Consider the following 20,866-nt stretch of genomic DNA (forward strand, 5'->3'; position numbering starts at 1 on the left):
GTGTCAGGCAATGAATATGTGCTTTCTCTATTAGTGACTTTTAAGCTTTAGTAGGAAAAAAAAAAACAAAAACTAGAGTTTGTTTTTTATTAACCTCTATGCCAACATTTAAAAAAAATTACAAGATGCAAATATAGTTGCCCATAACCTTTCTATGGTCTAGGTTCTTAATAATTGTTATGATTTACAAGTGAGGCTTGATTATATATATGTAAGCTTTAAATTAGTATATTTGGTCACTTTTCTTTTAATAAATATTATATTCTACATGGAAGTTAATGTGGAGATCTCTGATATAGTTAGCTCTCAACTCAACCATACGTTCAGCGGCATGGCTTTGTTTTAAGAGCAGGTTTGTTAAGTGTTTGGTTCCTTGGTCTCTTTTTGTGTCTTCAATTTTATGGGACTCCATATTTCTGGATTCCTATTTTAAACAAACAAAAACAAAAAAACCAAAAACCAGTGACAGCACAGTAGCTATAAAAAATGAAGGAAAAGAATTTGTGTTACTTCCATTTTGATATTTTATATGATTCTGTATCATATTTATCTGTGTTAAGAATGTAAAAACCCAAACTTGTTCAGTCTTTTCTATATGTGGAATCTTTCTTGTCATTACATTTTACTTTAAGTTTTTGTCATCAAGTCTAATCATGAATTGGTTTAAAGTGGACATGAACATGGGGCACCTTGGTCGTTAACACGGGGCAGTTAAGCATCCGACTTTGGCTCAGGTCATGATTTCATGGTTCGTGGGTTCAAGTCCCGTGTTGGGCTCTGTGCTGACAGCTCAGAGCCTGGAGCCTATTTCCGATTCTGTCTCCCTCTCTCTCTGACCTTCCCCTCTTCATGCTATGTCTTTCTCTCTGTCTCTCTCTCAGAAATAAATAAAATAAATAAATAAATACATAAAATTTTAAAAATTTAAAAAATTTTTAAAAAGTGGACATGAACAAATACCGAACTATTAGAATTTCCTCAAAAATAGTATATTTTTGACTTGTTTTATTGGCATTTTTATAATGTGTAATTCATGCATGCTAGAAACAATAATGATGGGCTTGTTAGCAGTGAGTTCTGTTTCCCACCTGGGTTCTTGAGTTCAATCAAGAAGGAATTCAGACCCAGACTTTTAAGCAAGCGTTTAATAGTGATCAAAGTGAAGATACACTCTCCAAGTGGCTCCAGAGGTGGCAACTGTGCTGCGGACAGGGGTTGTCATGTTGGTTACACTGTTACTCTTGCATGAGTTCTGGATCTTAGCTAGAGTGGTCTCTGACTAAGGCTGCCTCCTATCATCTGAGGGATTCTTCTTACCAATGGGGAGTGGAATTTGGGGGTCTGTATAGACTTTGTTGAAACTATCATGGCACCCATCCCCTACAAAGGGAGTCAAAACTGCAATGTAAATGTTTTACAATGAAGATATAAATTAGTTTAGGGCAGGGGTTATACAGAAGGGCACCTGTGTGTTCCCAGGTTATTTCCCAGCTGTTTTCATTCTGGAAGTGGTTGGCAGTTTCTGTCTTGAACAGGCGGCAGTCGTGCTCCCTGCTCTGATCTAACTGCATACACTATCAGCATAATGAATATTGTAGGTTTCACAAGATATTTGATAAAAATTTACTTAGAAATCGGCTTCTTTCAGTTGTGTTACAAACTTTCTTTCTAATCATGTATCTTTTGCCTGAAAGGATTTCCAGCTAAATCGGCTATTAGAGAATTAGCTTTAATCCTGATACAATTAAAATTCACAAATAAAACTAAACAAGAATAGAAAATACTAAAGAATTAGTGACTGAATTCTCTCATTTTTTCCTGCACCAATTACTGTTTATTTGTCATTTTAAATGAGAATAGAGCAGAGCTTAATATATATGTGCAAGTTTTGACTTATCTGTTTGCCCTTCAGTGCTTTATTTTAATAAATAAGTTCTAGAAGTTTAAATCACTGGCTATCATGGAATATTAATATAGGTGTTTTGTAGAATCTCTGAATATGGCAGAAAAATCTAATTACACATTTTTTAAAATATATATTGAGGGAGATAGAGATAGAGAGGGAATGAGTTGGAGAAGGGCAGAGAGAGAGAGGACAGAGAGACAGACAGAGAGACAGAGACAGAGACAGAGAGAGAGAGAGAAAATCCCAAAAAGGCTCTGCACAGTCAGCACAGAGGCAGACGCCAGGCTCAATCTTGAACTGTGAGATCTTGACCTGAGCAGAAATCAAGAGTCAGATGCTTAACTGAGACAACCAGGTGCCCTAATTGCACATTTTATATCTTAACATATTTTTCTATCTGGAGTAAAATGATTTATCATGGCTACATAATCCTGCCAATTATTCAGAATCCAAAATTACACTGGTGTGCATATGATATTTGCTACCTCTCAGGGGATAAAAATTATCAGATGTGCTTAAAAACCTTTATAGTATTTTGTGATAAAGCTCTGTATTCTGTTTTCCCATAAAATATATTCATATTTCACACATATTTGATATCCGACAAATCATATTGATCAGACCTTCATTTTTTAAAAAAATTCAGTCATAGTTTATATTTTCGAAGTCAATTTTTTGCATGGTTTGGAAAAGGCAGACTCCTTATTTCTTTGATATGGATCAGAAAAACTTATATCCTTCATAATAGTGCATTACATGATTGTTAGAGTAATTATTTCCAGCAGTTATATTGATGGTACTTATATTTTATTGGTAAGAAAATGCTCCATTTGTTTTCATTATGTTAGATCTTTGAAAGAAAACAGTTTTTCTTTTACACAATGTTAGTACTCTAAATGAATTAACTAAATATCTCCTTGATAATGAAAGTCCTGCTCCATACCTTGCTCTGCCTCAAGGGCATTAAAGAATTCTTCTCCCGTCACATTTTCCCTGCCCCTGAGCTGGTATTATATATGTCATACAATCCAGGACAATCTTTTTCTTTGTGTAAGCAGCAGTATCAAGGATTTATGTCACCTCCTCCCTCCTGCTAGTGAGGGGAGAATAAGATTCAATATGTTTTAAAATCACATATAAATCAAAGTTGGTGAAAGGCAAACTTGAAAAAATTCCATACTCTTATAAAAACACCCAAACATTTGTGAGGATTTCTCTTTATGTTTTCACCAGATGGTGGAGAACAGAAATGAGAGGAAAGAAAATTACAATCCATAATTTCGACTGACTTCATAGATCTCATCATTAGTGACAGCTGAGGTAGCTGAATGCTTTTTTTGATGTGATTTGGAACGAATCAACTTTCCTTCCTTTGAGAATCCTTTTTTTCAAGAAAATTTTTTCAAACGAAAAGGAACTTTGAACAAGAAAGGCAGTTATGTGGAAAGTGTATGAGCTTTGTTGTCTGACGCCTGTATCCAAATTCCAGGTCTGTTACATATTTACATATGACACTTAACTACAAGTTACTCAGCTTCTCAGAACCCATTCCCCCATCTGAGTCCCTGGGATATTGCTATGTACCTAAGAATTTCCATTGAGTAGAAAAAATTCCCAATATATTAATAGCACTAGTGCCCTCCCATTTTCCTTTAGAAGCTACACCACACAGATGGACAATGTTTTTGAAGAAATAATAATAAAAGAAGAAACATAATTTCTGAATGGTGAGATACACAAAGGTCTCTCTTTGTTAAGAATTCCAGCACATTTTTTAAAAATATATGTCTTTACGATGAGATTAGGGTTAAATATATCCTTTTATGTTAAAACTGAATTTTGTCTGTTTTGCTTGGTAGCCACATTTCTATCCTAGGGTGTAATGTAATATCAAATCACTTCTCTGTCTTTTATTGTTTGTTTGTTTTTGTTTTTAAATGTTTATTTTATTTTTGAGAGAGAGACCGAGTGAGAGCAGGTGAGGGGCAAAGAGAGAGGGAGACACAGGATCCAAAGCGGGCTCCAGGCTCCGAGCTGTCAGCACAGAGCTCAACACGGGGCTTGAACTCACAAACCATGAGATCATAATCTGAACCAAAGTCAACACTTAACCATTTGAGCCACCCAGGCATCCCACTTCTCTGTTCTTGGTTAGAAGTTCAATGTTCTATTCAGTGGTTTTATGGTAGCATATGTCAAATTCCTAAGGCATCCTATCTAGCAAGAATATGGCATGTAATTTACAAATGGTAGCAATTATTAATAAATTATAATAATTTGTGTTTTCAAATATCAGATACAGAATTAGTTGTATATCTATGTGTAATATTTGTAGTATTTTCTACTCTGTTGAACACCATTAGTAATGTTTAATCATGTTGACTTCAGAAGCTGTCTTAAATAGGACTTGATTTATTGAAATTTTTAGAAACCCCATAATTTTTTATTGTATTTCTACAATTTAATATGAAGTGTGTAATCCAGTTTACCTACATATAGTCACTAATTTGACCATTCACATAACAAGTGTAATTTTCAATCTAACTTTTCAAATGTTAAGTAGTAAGAAGAAATTTGCAGAAAAATAATAAGAGCTTATAATGTAGTGGAGTATCTAAAATAGTCTGAGATTTTCATTTCTTATTTTATTTATATAAAAAAAATTAACGATTTCTCATTCCTGTGAAAATCTCATTTTCTTAACTCCTTAAAATTAAAAATTTGATATTTTTTGACCATTGCTCTTTCTTGACACTTTCAGCCACTCATCAGTTAGAGCAGATAGTATAAGTAAATTGAATGCCTCAAAGAGTTAAGTTTTTAGGAGTGCCTGGTGGCTCAGTCAGTTAAGCGTCCGACTTCGACTCAGATCACAATCTCACAGTTCATGGGTTCAAGCCCTGCATGGGGCTCTGTGCTGACATCCAGCTCAGAGCCTGGAGCCTGCTTTGGATTCTGTGTCTCTCTCTCTCTGACCCTCCCCTGCTCACACTGTCTCTCTGTCTCTCAGAAATAAACAAAACATTTAAAAAAATTTAAAAATAGTTAAGTTTTTAGTTAAAAATTCACACAATTTAATATCATGTAGATGATAGGCTTTAAATTACTTGTTACTTAGAACATATATTACTTAAATCAGCATACTCAAATGGGTTAGTAGGAAAAGAGAATAGCAGAACAGTAAATGAGCTAAAGGTCAATGTTTGCAATCTTGATTTTAATTTAGAAAAATAAATAGATTTATTATATATTAGGGATCACGTACAACTGAGCAGTTTTTCCATCACTGATTATAAATAGCCACATCTGCTCTTGAAACTTTTTCATGAGAGAATACATTGTTCCTAATCTAAATTTAAATACACAGAGAACTTCAATTCTGCTAACCAAGGTTACCTAACTGCTAACCCAGGTCTTTAGCCAACTTACCAATTTCAAATAATATAATTAAACAAATTTTTATATTTGTTAACTATAGGCATTATTTTCAGTTACTTTAAAGAATCCCATCTACCCTTTTCTACTTCTTTGTCCAAGTTTGTGTTGATTTCATTATTATTATTTTACTTCCTCTATTAATGTTCTTTATAATATAAAGTAGAATTAAATACAAGTGAGGTGAGCATTGTGATTGCTTCAGCTTATTGCTAGAGAAAAATTCTAGGCTGCGGATCAAAGAGGATGATCCCAGTGGAAGCCTAGCATTTATATGACTGAATTGAAGAGAATTGTGTGTCTAGAGAAACCAAGGGGAATGGAGTTTGCAAGAAAGAGCTTCACAGAGAGAAAACTCTAGATCCTCTGCCTAGAACTATGGCAGGACTCCTCAGATATCCATAGAAATATGAGAGAACTATCCAGGCGAGGGGGAAAAAAAGCACCTGAAAGAATAAGAGGAAACAGCAATTGTATCCGGCACAGTACCAGAAATAGTGCTAATTCCTACCAGCCAGATGGGAAAATTTCAGAATTCATGAAGGACTGCATAGACTACACAGAAGAGGCTTTTCCTTGGAGTGGAATAATTAGCTCTTTACTAATAGCTGTCCCTGTCTTCCTAGCAAATCATAAAAGCAAGATCCAAAAGTGTTAATAGTTTTCAAGAAACTAAACTGTCTCCAGAACAAAACTCAAGAATATTTATAGGAATGCAGATGATTCAGCATGTTTTAAAGCAAAATTAGCAATTCTTGTTATCAAACAAAAAATTACTAGGAATCCAAAGTCAGGATAATATGAATGAAAACAAAATGCATCAAAAGTCATGGGATGCAGTTAAAGCAGTACTCACAGGAAAATTTTGTAGCATTTCTTAAATGCCTTTGTTAAAAAGGAAGAAAGAGAAGAATAGCCTCAAAGCAACAAAGTCAGATTTCTTTTAAACATTTTTTCAAAAGAGAGAAAAATAAAATCAACAGAGAAAGAAAGAAGGGAAAGAAAAATCAAGAAAGAAAAGAAAAAAGAAAAGAAAGATCGTCACAGCAATCAATGAACTAGAAAATAGGCAAAAATAGAAAAAAAATTAAAAAATCAAAGGTGGTTCTTTGAAGAGATCAATATAACAGATAAACCAATGGTCAGAATAATAAGAAAGATTAGAAAAATATAAAAAAGATTCAAAATGAGAAGGTGAAATCATTACACATACTACTGATCTTGAAAATATGGGACTATTACACAATAAATTATAATTTTGTATAATATGACTATTATGCAAATAAATTCCCCAACTCTAATGAAATGATCATAACATTTGAAGGACATGAACTATCAAAACTCACTCAAAAAATAATGCAAATAAATATATGATCAAGTGAAAACAAATCTGAACTTAGAGATTATTTTTTCTCGAAAGAAAGGTTATTTCAATAGGGAGACTACTGTGATTTCAGGAAACTGGAAGCAGGATAAAACTGAACAGGCTCTGTGCTGTAGGGTAAGGAGGGTTAAGCAAAGACAAACAAGAAGTAAGTTGGCCAGTAGGAAGAAATGACTAGTGAGGGCATACAGGAAGAGTGTTCACTGGGGTCAAACAATTCTCAGAGTGAGCTGAAAAGGAGGCATGTTTTACTTTGTATAGCTTGCTCCGGCTTGGGGACAAGAAGAGTTCAGGAGCCTGTTAGTGAGGAGCCTGAAATTAAGTCCTCCATTAAGAGCAACCTCGGGCAGCACGTAGCCCCAGTTCCAGGAAAAGCTTCAGCTGAAGCCACCCTCAGGACCATCCTCGGATCAGACAGTCAAAAGAAATGTGTAACATTCCTGTGGTCTGAGTCAGGGACTGAGGATTCTTGCCTAAAACCCCACGTAGGTCCTTTAAACTCACCTCGTAATTGGTCATTTTCAGAGGATTCTCAAAGGTCATGATTGGGTCCCGCCAAAAGTAACAGACGCCTCACAGATACTGAATGGTCAAAACTGTTACCATGGGTTCTGTACAATTATGATTGGTGGTTATGTGATGATGCTATACATACAACGTGTGCACTCTAACACCCCTGTCCCTTACCCCATAAGAACTATAAAAACTCGCTATTGTTCGGGGCTTCACCTTACTGCCATGACACCGGTAGGTGGGTGAGCCCCTGCTTGAGCTTGTAATAAAGACCCTTTTGTATTTGCATCGGTGCTGGCTCCTTGGAGGTCTCTGGGACTCACGATTCGGGCACAACATAAGGAGGGAGAAAACCATGATTAAAGTATCATTAGGATTAAGCAGGCTATGGTGAGCACTTGAGCATAATGAAAGAAATTAAATTTGCAGTCAGAAATCATTTCACAGGGGCTCCTGGGTAGCTCAGTTGGTTAAGCAGCTGACTTTATCTCAGGTCATGATCTCAGGGTTCGTGAGTTCAAGCCCCATGTTGGGCCCTGTGCTGACAGCTAAGAGCTTGTATCCTGCTTTGGATTCTGTGTGTGTCTCTCTCTTTCTGCCCCTCCCCCCACATGCTCTGTCTCTCTCTGTCTCTCAAAAGTGAATAAACATTAAACATTTTTTTAAAATAAAAATCAAAAAAAATTAAAAATTGCTTCACAAAGACTCCAGCACCAGGTGCCTTCACTGGTGAATTTTTCCAAAATTTATGAAGAAATAATACCACTACTATATTTTTTTTCCAGAAAATTAAAGAGGATAACATTCCCAACTTATTCTGTGAGGACATTTTATGAGACATTATTTTAAAATAAAATCAGACAAGGAGATTAAAAGAAAAGCAAGCCAGAACCCAAATATCCCTCATAAATATAGATCCATGATTTTCTAAAATTATTTTAGTAAATAAATGCAAGGTTATACAAAAGGAATAACACTTCATGACCAAGTGGACTTTATTCTAAGAATGAAACATTGGTTTAACATTCAAATTCAGTCAACATCTGAACGACAGGAACTCTAATCCATTGCTAGAAGGAATGCAAAATGGTAAAGCTATGTGGGAAGATACCATGTGACCAAGCAATCACATTTCTACATGAAAGTCCAGATGGTTTGAAAACATATATGTGATCAGAAATAGTCACGTGAATGCTTATATTAGCTCTATTCTCACTCACCAAAAATTGGAAGATGTTCTTCAGTAGGAAACTGGATAAACAAACTGTAGTAAATCCTAAAAATGTAATATTACTTAGCAAAGAGGGAATGAGCTATTAAGCCATGCAAAAATCCTGGATGATTCCTAAATGCATATAGCTATTTAAAAGAAACCAGTTTGAAAATGCCATGTACTGTATAATTTGAATTACACAATATTCTGGGAAAAAGCAAAAATGTAGAGATGGTAAAGAGATCAGTGTTTGCCAGGGGTTTATTGATAGGGGAAGGTTGAATGTTGACACAGGAAAGTGAAAGTAGTCTAATTCTGTATAATACTCTGATAGTGGTTGCAGGACACTACTTATTTGGGTATTTCTATAGCACTTTACAGCAAAAAGTATACCCTAATGTATGCAAATTATATAAAACATTTCTTAGTAAAGAGAATCCCAGCATGGAAGGAAAACCATAAGAAAAGAAACTAATTGTATTACAAATGTATGAAATCTCCGTAAGAAAGGGATTGATATATGGGGTGCCTGGGTGGCTCAGTCAGTTAAGCATTTGACTTCAGCTCAGGTCATGATCTCACAGTTCGTGGGTTCGAGCCCTGCATCAAGCTCTGTGCTGACTGCCAGCTCAGATCCTGGAGCCTGTTTCAGATTCTGTATCTCCCTCTCTCTCTGACCCTCCCCTGCTCACGTTTTCTCTCTCTTTCATAAATAAATAAAACATTAAAAAAAAAAGAAAGGGATTGATATAAACACTATAACCAAAGTAACTGTGGAAATTAATGCAGTCTAGAAGATTAAAAGTAAAATGAAATGTACGGGAGCATGGAACTTTAGTTGATAAAGTTGTTTATTGTTTCCTATTGCACACAAGCTAACAATTCTGAAGGTGCTGTACATGTATACTAAAATAACAGTGGATAGTGGATAGTGGGAGCCAGCTTCCTCACTGAAGTGACAGGCTATAGATTAGCAAAGAGAGTAAGAGAATGACACATGAGGGAAGGAAGTATTAGATTTGGAGACATCAGTATGAAGGCATGTTTAGCTTATAATGAATGCAGGAATATGGATAGATAAAGAGAGATCTGTATACACATGGGTTAGTATACACACAGGATAACCTTGATCTGTTAGCTGAGAGGACCTAGAGATAATGACACTCTAGTACCAACAGCTACACATGGTGTACCCACATCCTGGTTTCTAATACTTATCTCCAGTAATAAGAATTAGGGCTTCCTATAGAAATGGTCAGTTTTAGGATTGACCATTTTAGGATTAAGGCAGGAATTACACAAGATATGCCTGCTGTATATAAGTAAGAAAAAGCTCAGTTAAAAAAATACTAAAATAATTTGAGTATGTTAAACAGATAAAGAAAGCAATTGAAAGAGTTCCTAATATCCAAAGCTGGATAATTAAGGCAAAAAAAGAAATAAAGTAATATTGGATTATAACTCAAAGTATAAAATACATATTTATGAATTTTATAAAAATAAATTATTAATTAAATAAACATATATTTTATATTTATTTAGAGGATAGAAAAATCTCCTGTTCCAGGAAAATTCTACCAAACATTTAAGGAAGAGTTAACACCTATTCTCTTGAAGCTGTTCCAAAAAATAAAAGTGGAAAGAAAACTTCCAGACTCTTTGTATGAAGCCAGAATTACTTGATTCCAAAACCAGACAAAGACCCCACTAAAAAGGAGAACTTTAGACCAATTTCCCTGATGAACATGGGTGCAAAAATACTCAACAAGATATTAGCCTACCGGATCCAACAATACATTAAAAATATTATTCACCACGACCAAGTGGGATTTACACCTGGGATGCAGGGCTGGTTCAATATCCCCAAAGCAATCAATATGATGCATCACATCAATAAAAGGACAAGAACCAAATGATCCTCTCAATAAATGCAGAGAAAACATTTGACAAAGTACAGCATCCTTTCTTGATAAAAACCCTTAAGAAAATAGAGACAGAAGGATCATACCTTGAGATCATAAAAGCCATATATGGAAGACCCAACACTAATATCATCCTCAATGCAGAAAAACTGAGAACTTTCCCCCAAAGATCAGGAATAAGAGAGGGTATATTTATATATTACATCTTCTTTTATTCATTCATGCATCGATGGATATTTGGGCTCTTTCCATAATTTAGCTATTGTTGATAGTGCTGCTATTAAACATTGGGGTGCATGTGCCCCTTCAAAAAAGCATACTTGTATCTCTTGGATAAATACCTAATAGTACAATTGCTGGGTCATAAGGGAGGGTTCTATTTTTAACTTTTTGAGGAACCTTGATACTGTTTTCCAGAGTGGCTGCACCAGTTTGCATTCGCACCAGCAGTGCAAGAGATCCTCTTTCTCTGCATCCTTGCCAACGTCTACTGTTGTTTGAGTTATTAATGTTAGTTATTCTGACAGGTATGAGGTCATATCTCACTGTGGTTTCGGTTTTTATTTCCCTGATGGTGAGTGACATTGAGAATCACTTCATGTGTCTGCTGGCCATCTGGATGTCTTCTTTAGAGAAGTGTCTATTCATGTCTTTTGCCCATCTCTTCACTGGATTATTTGTTTTTTGGGTGTTGAGTTTGATAAATTCTTTATAGATTTTGGATAGTAACACTTTATCCAATATATTATTTGCAGATACCTTCTCCTTTTACTTTGGTTGCCTTTTAGTTTTGTTGATTGTTTCCTTCGTTGTGCAGAAGTTTTTTATTTTGATGAGATCCCAGTAGTTCATTTTTGCTTTTGTTTCCCTTGCCTCTGGATACATGTTGAGTAAGAAGTTGCTGTGGCCAAGGTCAAAGAGGTTCTTGCCTGCTTTCTCCTCGAGGATTTTGATGGCTTCCTTTCTTACATTTAGGTCTTTCATCCATTTTGAGTTTATTTCTGTGTATGGTGTAAGAAAGTGGTCCAGGTTCATTTTTCTGCATGTTACTTTCCAGTTTTCCCAGCACCACTTGCTGAAGACACTGTCTTTATTCCACTGAATATTCCTTTCTGCTTTGTCAAAGATGAGTTGGCCATAGGTGTGTCTGGGTTCTCTATTCTGTTTCATTGATCTGAGTGTCTGTTCTTGTGCCAGTACCTTACTGTCTTGATGATTACAGTTTAGTTATATAGCTTAAGGTCCAGGATTGTAATGCCTCCTGCTTTGGTTTTCTTTTTCATGATTGCTTTGGCTATTTGGGGTCTTCTCTGGTTCCATACAAATTTTAGGATTGTTTGTTCTAGCTCTGTGAAGAATGCTGACGTTATTTTGATAGGGCTTTCATTGAATATGTAGATTGCTTTGGGTAGTATTGACATTTTAACAATATTTATTCTTCCTATACAGGAGCACGGGATATTTTTCCATTTTTTTGGGTCTTCTTCAATTTTTTTTTCATAAGCTTTCTATAATTTTCAGTGTATAGATTTTTCACCTCTTTGGTGAGATTTATGCCTGGGTATTTTATGTTTTTTGGTGCAACTGTAAATGGGATTGATTCCTTGATTTTTCTTTTGGTGCTTCATTGTTGGTGTACAGGAATGCACCCGATTTCTGTTCATTGATTTTATATCCTGCCACTTTGTTAAATTCCTGGATCAGTTCTAGCAGGTTTTTGGTGGGATCTTTTGGATTACCCACATAGAGTATCATGTCATTTGTGAAGAGTGAAAGTTTGACCTCTTCATGGCTGATTTGGATGCCTTTTATTTCTTTGCGTTGTCTGATTGCTGAGGCTAAGACCTCCAGTACTGTGTGTGTGTGTGTGTGTGTGTGTGTGTACACACACACACACACACAGTGGAGAATGACTCAGCAATCAAAAAGAATGAAATCTTGCCATTTGCAACTACACGGATGGAATTAGAGGGTATTATGCTAAGAGAAATTAGTCAGTCATAGGAAGACAAATATCTTATGACTTCACTCATATGAGGACTTTAAGATACAAAACAGATGAACATAAGTGAAGGCAAGCAAAAGTAATATAAAAACAGGGAGGGGGACAAAAACATAAGAGACTCTTAAATATAGAGAACAGAGGGTTGCTGGAAGGGTTGTGGGAGGGGAGGTTAACTAAATGGGTAAGGAGCAGTAAGGAATCTACTCTTGAAATCATTGTGACACTATATGCTAATTAACTTGGATGTAAATTTAAAAAACAAATTAAACTTAAAAAAGAAAGAAAAATCTCCTGTTCAGAATTCTAAGTAGTTAATTTAGATACTCCCAAGAAGGTAGAACATGACTTTCACTCCTCAAGTGTGGGATCTGCAGTCACTTCCTTCCAAAGATTACAGTATGGAAAGGGTGAAAAACAGTGACTTTCTGGTAGAGAAACCTAACAAATATTGTCTCAGCTGTGAAATCAAGGTCAATATCAACTGTAATAAATCTTGTTGATAGTATGTACTTTTGATATGATGTGATTAAAAAAAAAAGACACTTTTTTTCTGTGGTTTCCCAAAAATCTGTAACCCAGTCTAATAGGAAGAAAAACATCAGACAAATCCCAGTTAATGGACATTCTATAATATCCCTGACCAGTACTGTTCAAAATTGTGAAGGTCATAAAAAATAAGGAGAGCCTGAAAAACTGTCACAACCAGAGCAGCTTATGGAGACATGGCAGATAAATATACTATGGTATCCTGGATGGTATCCAAGAACAGAAAAAAAAAACTCTAGGTGAAAAGTAAGAAAAAAAAAAGTATAAAATTTAGGGGCACCTGGGTGGCTCAGTCCATTGAGCAGCCGACTCTTGATTCCAGTTCAGGTCATGATCCCAGGATCGTGGGATCAATGCTCATGTTGCGCTCTGCCCTGAGAGTGGAACCTACGTAAGATTCTTTCTTTCACTCCCTCAGCCCCTCTCTCCCACTTGCACATCCTGTTTCTCTCTAAAATATATAAATAAAGTAAAAGTATGAACTTCAGTTAATAATAAAATGTCTGTATCCATTCATTAATTGGGACAAATGTACCATAGCAATTCAAGATACTAATAATATAGAAGAAATTGACTGTGGGGTGGATGAGAACACTATTATCTCCGTAATTGTTCTGGAAATCTAAAATTATATTAAAGTAACATCTTATTTAAAATTGTGTAAAACCAATGTAATTCAACATGTTAATAATTAGAAAAGAAAAAAAAAACACATACTATCCTAATGCCTACAGAAGAAGATTTGGGCAAAATCCAGTATCCATTCCTGGAAAAAAAAATAACAATAACCTCTCAGTTAACAAGGACTGGAAAGGAAGTTCCTCAACTGGATAAGGAGCATCTATGAAAAATCTATGTCTAACATCGTACCTAATGGTGAATACTGGATGTTTTTCTGTCCAAACCTAGGATAAGGCAAATATGTCCTTTCTCACCACTTTCTATTCAAAATTGTACCAGATGGTGCTAGCCAGTGACAAGCAAAGAAAATAAATAAAAAGCATCCATAGTGAAAATGAAGAAATACAAATACTTTTATTCACCAATAATATGATTATATATGGAGAATATATAAAACAATGGAATAAAAAAAAAATGTATAGTTGGAGCACCTGGGTGGTTCAGTCGGTTGAGTGTCCACATCTTGATTTCAGCTTAGGTCATGATCTCACTCCTTATTGTCCTCTCTCTCCTTCTCTCTCTGTCTCTCCCTGGCTGGCATGCTCTCTCTCACCATAAATAAATAAACTTAAAAAGATATCTGTAGCTAATGAATTTAGCATTCCTACGGGAAACAAGATATGCAAAAACTCAATTTCTATATACTGTTGTTAGACAATTTTACTGAAGTAAAAAATATCAAATATTGTATCTGAATAAATGAAATAATTTAATTAAAATGTACCATGAACTGTACACTAAAAAGGAAAAAGATTGTTGGGAAAAATTAAAGAAAAACCAAATAAATAGATGTTCATGAGTTAGAAAGAATTAGTATTTTTAAAATGCTAATTCTCCACTCGTTGATCTATGGAATCAACACAATCCCAAACAATAACAAGCAGGTTTTGTTCTCTTCCTTTCTTGGTGTCTTTCTTTGTGTCTTTGTTTCTTTGTTTCTTTCCTCGTTTGGGGATAGGGAAAAGTGATGCTAATTAATGCAAGCTGATTCTGAAATCCATACAGATGGGCTGTTTCTAGAATAGCCAGAGCAACATATTAAAGATATACAAGGATGGAAGAGAACTAAAAGTTAGAAAATATCAAGAATTATTTTGGGATACATTATAGTAAACCAGACAGAATGTTATTAGCATAACAATGACATATTACATGACATGTCATATTCTTTTGAACAGAAAAGAGACTCCAATGTCAGTGAATGCACACTTTTTTTTGACAAAGATGCAAAGACATTCTATTGGAAAAGAACAGCCTTTCAACAAGTGGCTTTTTAACTATTGGATAACAGTATGTAAGAAAAATTTTACTTTGACCTATTTCTCATATCATATACAACATTAATCATAAGCTTAAATATTAAACTTAAAACAATGAAATTTAATGAACACATAGGAGAAAATTCTAATCATTGAGATCTTGGATTATACAATATTTTTTTTTTTATAGATACACCATGAAAGTATAATTCATGAAAGAAAAAATGGATAAATTGGACTTTGTCAATATTTAAAACTTCTGCTCTTTGTAAAGCATTCTTAAGAGAATGAAAGATAAGCACATACTGGGAGAACATATTTGCAAATTATATATATGATAAAGAGACTTGTATCCAGAATATATAGAAACTCTCAAAACTCAACAATAAGAAAAAAATCCAGTAAATACATCAGCAAAGATTTGAACAGACATTTTTCAAAAGAAGTCATATGGATAGAAAACAAGCACATTAAAGGATGCTCAGTATCATTATTTAGAAAAAAGTACATTAGGGGCGCCTGGGTGGCTTAGTCGGTTAAGCGTCCGACTTTCGCTTAGGTCATGATCTCGCGGTTCGTGGGTTCGAGCCCCGCGTCGGGCTCGGGCTCTGTGCTGACTGCCAGCTCAGAGCCTGGAGCCTGTTTTAGTCTGTGACTCCCTCTCACTCTGACTCTCCCCTGCTCATGCTGTCTCTCTCTCTCTCTCTCTCCTAGAAATTTAAAAAAAAAAAAAAATTAAAAAAAAATTTAGAAAAAAGTACATTAAAAGACGCCAAGGTATCCAAAGTATAACGCTAAACTGACAAAAGAGAAAATGGGGGAATCTTATTCACTTATCCACAAATGATTAAATATACTATTGGTGAGGAATTGTTGGGTAATTTATAGTACCAGGTATTTTGTGGAAGTTTCACTCTTCCGTGGCAGCAAAACTAGTTCCTAGGTAAGCCAATCCGACTTCCCAAACTATTTCTCAGAAAATTTTCTTTGAACAGTATCTTCATGGTCCACAATCTAGAGAAATGAAATTCTGGGAGTTTCCTAGCTTGAACTGGATATTAACCTAGGGGCATGATGAGTTGAACCAGAAGGTAAAATTATATTGTAGTTATATAATGGATCCAGCACAATATTTGAATAGGGGAGTTAGCTGTTCTAATGGAAGCAGTACCGGACAGACAATTCCGGGTATCCATAACAATTGGTTAAATGTACAGACTTCCACTTAAATTTTCATATCTGGGTATTTCATACAGCTCAACACAGCAGATATGTTTGTAAAATACACTCCTAAAACAATCTAATGTGTTTTAAATTATATTCTAAAATGCTTCATAACAGCTATATAAAAATAAAATAGGGGTGCCTGGGTGGCTCAGTCTCAGCTCAGGTCATGATCTCATGGTCTGTGGGTTCAAGGTCTGTGTCAGAGCTCTGACAACTCAGAGCCTGGAGCCTGCTTCAGATTCTGTCTCCCTCTCTCTCTGCCCCGGCCCTGCTCACACTCTGTCTCCTTATCAAAAATAAATAAACATAAATATTTCTTTAATGTGATCATGTGATGTCTTATGGGGAGTTCAAGAAAAGCCATAATGTGATATTTGCTATAAAATCACTCCTTTTCCTGGGCTTCAGCATGATGCAGTTTCACAAAGGCTTTTTTAAATGTGTAGGGGGATGGGATGAGATATTTGCATCCTTGTTGATAAGCATGAAATATTTAGGATTGTGTCCATGTGTCATTGTTGACAATTATATTTAAATTTAAATTAGCTGGCATTAGATATTTATTTTCTCCATGCTCATATATTATTATAATCATTTCCATTATCTTCATTAGGTTTATTTACATGCCTTATCGCTGTGAAAAATTAAGTCTGCAAGTTTGTTTTCTTTAAAGGTGGTGCTGCTTTTATCTGTAAAAATTCTTAAAGTGATTGAATATATAGTACAGAACAATTCCTTCCATTGCATAAAGTATATTTGAACATAAGAGTAGATGTATTCTTAAGAAAAAATATATTAAGTACATAAGTCTCTGGATAGATACATTTATATATGGAAATAGACATCATTATATAGATACATGGGTAAATTGCTCTAGATTAACAAACATAAAATCTACCAGAAGACTATATTCTCTGATCCCCAAAATTCATCAACCCACACAATCTGAAATGTAGCACCTATCATATCATAGATTTTTGTGCTGTTCTTTTAATGATCAACAAGGCTCAAGGAGTACTGAAATATCATGGTTTTTAGTTTGAAAAGTTTAGGTGAATTATGCAAAGATGAATGTGTCTATACTGTTAGAAGAAACTTGTCCTCAACCCAAAACTCTGGAGGTACAAAAAACATGTAGATCTACCCTCTCAGGCCTTTTCACAGGGGAGTTATTTTCAGAGTACTTATTTATTTGTTTAACACATCTTTAACAGTACTTATTTTGCAAATATAAAAAAAAAAATGTTTCAGACACTAGAACAGGTTTGCCCACAAAGAATTCATAGGTAGCAAAATATGAACAGGATGCTTTGAATTTCACAAACACATTTCACACACATTTTTGTTCAGTTTTATTGTTAATTATAGAGTGATACTATCTATAAAATAGGAGGAATGAAAATTATCCTGTTTCAATAAGAATTAACTGAAGTAAAACAAGTCTGCACCCTCTCTAAAACTCAATACAGAACTCTAGCAGTTTGAACTACACTGTGAGGTTATCAATGCCAACATCTAACCAACTCTTGAATTAATGTTCTACTTAGGAAGAGTGACCTATTTATTTAGAACAGCCTAGTTGAGAGAATTTATAAAATATTTTATTGAAGCTTTAATTTATATTTCCTAGCCTATTCAAGACGAGAAAAGTTGAGCAGTTTGAAATGTTTCTTTTTTCATAGTCAACAATACTCTTCCCTCAAATTCCTGTGATCGCAAGGACTCAATTCTCTACCCCAGTGATACCTAAGTGACTGTTCACTCCTGCTCAGCAGGTCTCCTGAACCCCATATGTCCTCCTCCCCTCTTGTCGGCCTTTTAAAAATCTTTTCTCTCAGCGGGGCCTGGGTGGTTCTGTCGTTTAAGTGTCCAACTCTTGGTTTCAGCTCAAGTCATGATCTAACAGTTCATGGGTTTGAGCCCCACATCGGGCTCTGTGCTGATGGTACGGAGCTTGCTTGGGATTCTGTCTCCCTCTGTCACTGCCCTTCCTCTGTTTACTCTCTCTCTCTCTCTCAAAAATAAATAAACGTTAAAGAAATAAAATATTTTCTATCAATTTCTCATTCTGAAACTCTTGTCATTTTCTTAGCCTGAAAGCTCCAAAACATTTATTAAATTCAGGAATGCAAAATGGAAAAGTGAGAAACTGGCTTTCAGAGTGTTCTGGCTTCAGTATGTGATAATTGCAAAATGCTTAGATCTTTGCACTGTTCTGATTAGCATTTCTGTGGGGATCTCCTATTTTCTATCATACTAAAAACGTATCAGTTACTGCTTCATCATAAACATCATTACATATTTCAGCAGGAAATGATTCAATATAGCAAATTAGATGGCTTGCAACACCATTAGAATGTGTCAAAGAGAAACTGAACTTTCAGGAAATCAGAAAGGACCAGAAGCACAGGAAGCCACCTCTGAAGATTTCAGCTCTATGTAAGCTGGTGACTGGTATCAACTTACCGGAAAGCTGGTGCAAAAGACACATGTGTGTGTCTACTGCTATTTCAGTAACATAATTCCTTCTCTTGCATATAAGTCCAGCCACTCACAAGGGGAAGAATGATGGTGTGGATAGGGATCACTGGCAACTATTTTAGAAAGTGTCTGTCACACATATTTTTCAATAGGCTTTAATTGATTCCACCCATTATTTACTCACTGCACTTAGAGTTGAGTCCACAGAATTTAAGCTGGAATGTTTTGTTTTTAGTTTTGGTATGTTACAAACCAACTCAAGCATTTAAAAGATTTAGAAAACAGTAGATCATTTGGACCTAAAGTAACATCTTCAGGTCAGTTTCTATTCTGCTATTTTTCAGTTTGTTGGATACACTGAAGTACAGTTAAAATGTACCTTTTCAGATTTATACTTAGCTCAACCTATACTCTGAACATAAACTCTAGCTAACAAGCTGGTCGTTGCTGGTGCCATGGCATATTATACCTAAGGCCAACTCTTACCACACCAGAGTTTTAAGACTGTTGTAGAAACCATGTGTCTCTTGGACTGTTCAGAGCTCTTTATGATGATGCAAAATGTATTTCAGATACCTTCTGATTTCTGGTCTAACATGTAGGGAGGGGCCTTAGAAGTCATCACTGTGTCTTAACAACAAGTAAAGAGCTAAACTAAAAAATCAACTGAAAAATAGACAAAGTCACAGGGAAAAACACTACTCCCAGATTCGGAGAAAGATGGGCAGATACAAAGAATCACAATTCAATGGGCAGAAATCTCCATGAAGAAACCACCACAGGACTCAGTATCAGAGTAGGAAAACCTGAGCTATAATTGAGATTTGCTTGAAGTTCAGTGGTCAAACCTGAGAGTGAAAAACTCCAGTGACACCCAGTTAGAAGGGAGTCCTCACACTTTTGTGAGCTTTCCCTCCAGGACCCCTACCAGGTTTTCACAGTGAAGATCAAGAAAAAAAAATCTCTTCAGCTATTTGGGTGAGAAGTAACCAATTTGAAATATGTCTGAATATTCCATTCTTCTTAAAAAGGCCTACCCTCCAGGCAAAACTATTTTATCACAGCCTAACCTATTTGAGGTTTTATTAGAATATAATCAACCTGGGGAAAGACCTGTATGCAAGTTGGAAGGGAAATATCCAACTCAAGGCACCTCTACCGTCTAATGGGGTGAGGAAAATGGAAGGAAGGAAGGAAGGAAGGAAGGAAGGAAGGAAGGAGGGAGGGAAGGAAGGAAGGAAGGAAGGAAGAAGGAAAGAAAGAAGGAAGGAAAGAAGGAAGGAAAGAAGGAAGGAAAGAAGGAAAGAAAGAAAGGAAGGAAAGGAGAAGAGAAAAGAAAAGAAAAGAACAGAAAAGAAAAAAGAAAAAAGGCTGAGAAGCTCTAGTGAAGTTCACAGTCCAGAGCACAGACTCATCAAAAAACTGAGACCTAATCCATAGCACCTTAGAACACTTCCCTTCCCCTACCCCTTACCACTACATCACTAATGGTCTGTTAACTGCAGTTCCTTTTAACCTGTATCGTATCTGTGTTTCAACAAGAAATTATAACAAAATAGGAAGCCAAACACAGTTTAAAGAAACATAGCAAGGGGTGCCTAAGTGGCTCAGTCATTTAAACGTCCTACATCAGTTCAGGTCATGATCTCACGGTTCGGTTCGTAGTTCAAGCCCCACATTGGGCTCTGTGTTGACAGCTCAGATCCTGCAGCCTGCTTCGGAGATTCTGTCTCCATTTTTCTCTGCCCAACCCCTGCTTACACTCTGCGTCTCTCTTTCTCTCTCAAAAACAAATAAATATTTAAAAAAACTTTGAAAAAAAGAAAAAGAAACATAGCAAACATCAGTACCATACCCAGATATGACAGGGTTGTGACAGAGATGTTGGAATGTTCAGATCATGAATTTAAAAAAACTAACATGCAAGAGCAGATAGAAAACATAATCAGAGAAATGGAAATTCTAAAAAAGAATAAAAAATAAATGCTAGATATTTAAAAAAAAAACTCTATACTATAAATAAATGCTTTTGATGGACTCATTAGTTGACTGGATATGGTTAAGGAAAAAATCCCTATGCTTGAGGATATGAAAATAGAAATTTCCACAGCTGAAAAGTTAGTGAAAGAAACATTGTGTTGAACAAAAGAAGTCAAGTACAAATTTGTATGCGGTAAATGGTATAGTCTTATTTTATCACATTTAATAATAAGTTAAAATAGTTAATGGTGAGAGAAATCAGAATGGTAACCTCTAGGGAAGTATTAACTAGGAAGCACCAAAAAAATATCCCA

The sequence above is a fragment of the Crocuta crocuta genome, unplaced genomic scaffold (assembly GCF_008692635.1).
Source record: "Crocuta crocuta isolate KB4526 unplaced genomic scaffold, BGI_CrCroc_1.0 scaffold21, whole genome shotgun sequence".
Classification (NCBI taxonomy): Eukaryota; Metazoa; Chordata; class Mammalia; order Carnivora; family Hyaenidae; genus Crocuta; species Crocuta crocuta.